Source organism: Bombus impatiens, unplaced genomic scaffold (assembly GCF_000188095.3).
Source record: "Bombus impatiens unplaced genomic scaffold, BIMP_2.2 scf_0645, whole genome shotgun sequence".
Lineage (NCBI taxonomy): Eukaryota > Metazoa > Arthropoda > Insecta > Hymenoptera > Apidae > Bombus > Bombus impatiens.
Genome location: NT_177064.1, coordinates 62,734 through 66,650, shown reverse-complemented (window position 1 = coordinate 66,650; position 3,917 = coordinate 62,734).

Here is a 3,917-nt window from a genome sequence, read left to right as displayed (position 1 = left end):
GTTTTCGAGAAAATCGACTTTGAATTTTCGCTCGGTACGCGTGCTCTTTATCGCGTCTCGTTATAATGAATCTCACTGTAGATCGTTGTCTTGATGGAAAAATTAAAAATTAAAAAAAAAATTGTTATTCTATATTTTCGACTTCTTTTTTCGCGTAGAATCACCCCCTTTCCGCTTGTACCACCAGTTACCAACCACCCTGTATATATAAAGTATATAAATAAATATGGAAAAATAAGAACAAAATATGCGACAAAGTTTGTTGATCTAAGGTTTAGTTTTTGGGGAAATCTAGTTTGAAATTTATCCGCTATACTTGAACGTGGCTAACTACCGACTGAGTACGAACAAACAATCGGTAGGATTGTAAGTAAAAAGATGTGAAATAAAATTTGTCCGTTCGAAGTTTTATCTTCGAGAAAATGCAGTTCGAACACGTTTAGTTGAGAATCGATCTGGTGTTTACGTGCGTATGATAAATTTGCAAATTTATTTTACAAGCAATTAACAAAGCGTCTTGAGAAGAAATTTTATTCCGCACTTTCGACTTAGTTTCACGTGTATTGGGTCGGCAACTAAGTGACTGCGGATTTTGCCATTAGATTGTAATGACAAAAGCCGCAATCACTTAGTTGCCAACACAATAGAACGACCTCTTGTCGATTATCTAGTGCTGTCTGGTCCGGAATTAACCGCGTTCAAATATAAATATCGATAAATTGTCAAACTCGATTTTCTCGCAGACTAAACCTTGAACGAAAAACGTTCGTTACTTCCAAACGTATACTTTGTATTTCATATTTTGTTCTTATTCTTTCATGAGGAATAACCTCGTGTCTGTTTGTACACGTTACCCTGTATATAAGTACGTAAATAAAGATGTATAAAGAAAGCAAAGAAATGTGAAAATAAAACGTAGAAAATAAGAAGATAAGACACATAAATTAATATAGAAACGTAACATAAATCGGTAATAAATCGAAGGAAGTTTCATTTTAAACGATTCTTTGCCATTCGCTGAAACTGGAATTATCCCAGCTATTGGGCTGGCAACTAAGTAATTGCGGATTCTGTCAATACCTCCTAATGACAAAATCCGCAATCGCTTAGTTGCCAACTGAATAACAGAAAGACGAAGCTGCGCGAATCGTGGAATTTTCGTACAATGGAACAACCACTTTCCCAATGTGAGAGAAGAATGTAAAAAAATGGCCATTCTTCGACTTTCTTATCTTGAAGTATCTTGCGTATCTTGAGGAAGTAAAGTAAAGTAAAGTAAAGTAAAGTAAAGTAAAGAACGTAAAGATCTTACCAAGAGATTTATCCGAAACGCGATGGGAAAGTTGAGAAAAGTGAGTGGAAAAATGGAACAGTGGCGATGGTCGAATTATATGTTACGTTTAATCTTCATCTTCTTCCGACACCGATCCATCAACGAAATAAATTGATCTTCAGAAATTCTCTTGTCCAAAATATCTCAGCGATCGTTCAAATGAAATAAATAAATTCAAGGTAATATTTCTTGTATTTCTGAGCGAGTTTTTACAAATAAAAGATAGTAGATTATTATAAATCGAGCGACTTAAAATTTGTCACAAATATTTGGTCATACGTGGAGAAAATACGATACAAGTTTCATGCGATTATATTTGTCGTTACTCGGATTATCGTCTGAATAGCTGCTACGATTATTCATTTTCACAAGAACAGCACGAAGAACGCTGGATGAGCTACTTTTTCAGCTTCCTTACAGAATTCTCAAACTGATATTCGTTCTTTACGTTCCCACGATCCTGATGTCTACTTTCATTTCACCAGTTAATTGCGTCTATCTGATTGGCAAATTAAAATAGCATTCGAATTTCTCTCTTCGAGTAGCTTTGCAATACTCGTAGAAAACACGCTGCAAGTGGTACAAATTGAAAAATCTTCTCTTCTTATTGGGAAATCTTCTACACATCAATCAGAATACTCCGTGGGATTAAATGGAATTTCTCTTTCCAAATATTAGAATAATAATGCTAATAATGCTAATTATATGGTGTCGCAACGTCGTCTCTATAGGAAGCTGTAAGAAAAGGAGAAAAAAGAAAAAAAAGTAGCAATAGATTGTTAGTTAATTATCTTTCCACATTTCTAAATCAACTGTCAAACGATCTGTCTAAATTAAAGCGAAACGTTGAACTTTCTTCGCGATTAAGACGCGACAGTGTTTTCTACTCATACGCTTTTCTTTCTCATCAATTTCCACTATATGAACGCGCAAGTTTTCTTTCCTCCTCGAAGGTAACTTGTTTCTTGGCATTCCACGACCACTCTGTTCTTCGACTCTGTAAAAATTACTCTCTCTCTCTCTCTCTCTCTCTCTGAACCCTAATAATCACCGGTTTTTGGATTTTGAAAGATTCGAAAGGGAGATGGGAACGTTTCGCAAGATATATCGGGTGATTCATTACCAGTCGAATTTTATTCGCCGTGGAAAAATATAGTTTCGCGTCAATTAAAAATCCCAGGAAACAAAAAAAAAAATTTGGCGTTTCCGCGCGCGGTCATTAACCGATTGGAAAATCGACGCATATCGGTATCTGTGAATTTGAAAGTTGGCCCGTGTGATTCCGAGGCCACCGCGTTAACGAGCCAAGTTCTCGTCCTACGTTCGATAACTCTGCAGCAGTAATTTAAGTGAGCCGCTCGTCTGTGCACTTGATTGCATATCGTTGCAGAACGTTGCTTTAGACGTTGCGGCCATGATAATGCCTTACTTAATGAGTAAAACTTGCCGATGGCTGGTTCTCCAAGTACTGCCGGGGGAAACGTTACCGAAGTGTTGCGTTTCACGGCATTTCAAAAGTATCCGGGGCTTTGTTTAATCGTGTATTTGCCCTTCTAATTGAATCAATTAAAAGTAGGCGGAAAAGGAATTAAGAGAATCGCTTGCGCACGACTCTGAACCCTCAACCCTTCGATTTACATAACCGAGAGTATAAAACGCAACGATATAATTCTCTCGTCTTATTTCCATTGGACGTTACGAATTTCCTACACCGTGTCCCATCGTGTTAGCGTTCTTTGCGTAGAATATTGGGTTGGCAGTGATTGCGGATTTTGTCATTAGTTACCAACCAAATAGAATAGAGTAGTCTGAACGATGAAGAATTATGAAGAAGTAAAGCGAGCGGGCATTCTGCTGGTTTTTTGTCTTGACGTCACTTTGTATGAAATATAGGGTTGGCAACTAAGTGTTTGCGGACTTTATCAATACTACCTAATGACAAAATCAGCAATCACTTAGTTGCCAACCCAATAGGATAGAAAGTCTGAACGATGAAGAATTATGAAGATAATAAAGCGAACGTGCATTCTGTTGATTTTTTATCTTGGCGTTATTTTGTATGAGATAATGGGTTGGCAACTAAGAGATTGCGGTTTTGTCATTAGGTGATAATGACAAAATCAACCCAATAGGATAGAAAAGTCTGAACGATGAAGAATTATGAAGAAATAAAGCGAACGTGCATCCTGTCGATTTTTTATCTTGACGTCACTTTGTATGAGATAATGGGTTGGCAACTAAGTGTTTGCGGACTTTATCAATACTACCTAATGACAAAATCAGCAATCACTTAGTTGCCAACCCAATAGGATAGAAAGTCTGAACGATGAAGAATTATGAAGATAATAAAGCGAACGTGCATTCTGTTGATTTTTTATCTTGGCGTTATTTTGTATGAGATAATGGGTTGGCAACTAAGAGATTGCGGTTTTGTCATTAGGTGATAATGACAAAATCAACCCAATAGGATAGAAAAGTCTGAACGATGAAGAATTATGAAGAAATAAAGCGAACGTGCATCCTGTCGATTTTTTATCTTGACGTCACTTTGTATGAGATAATGGGTTGGCATCTAAGTGATTGC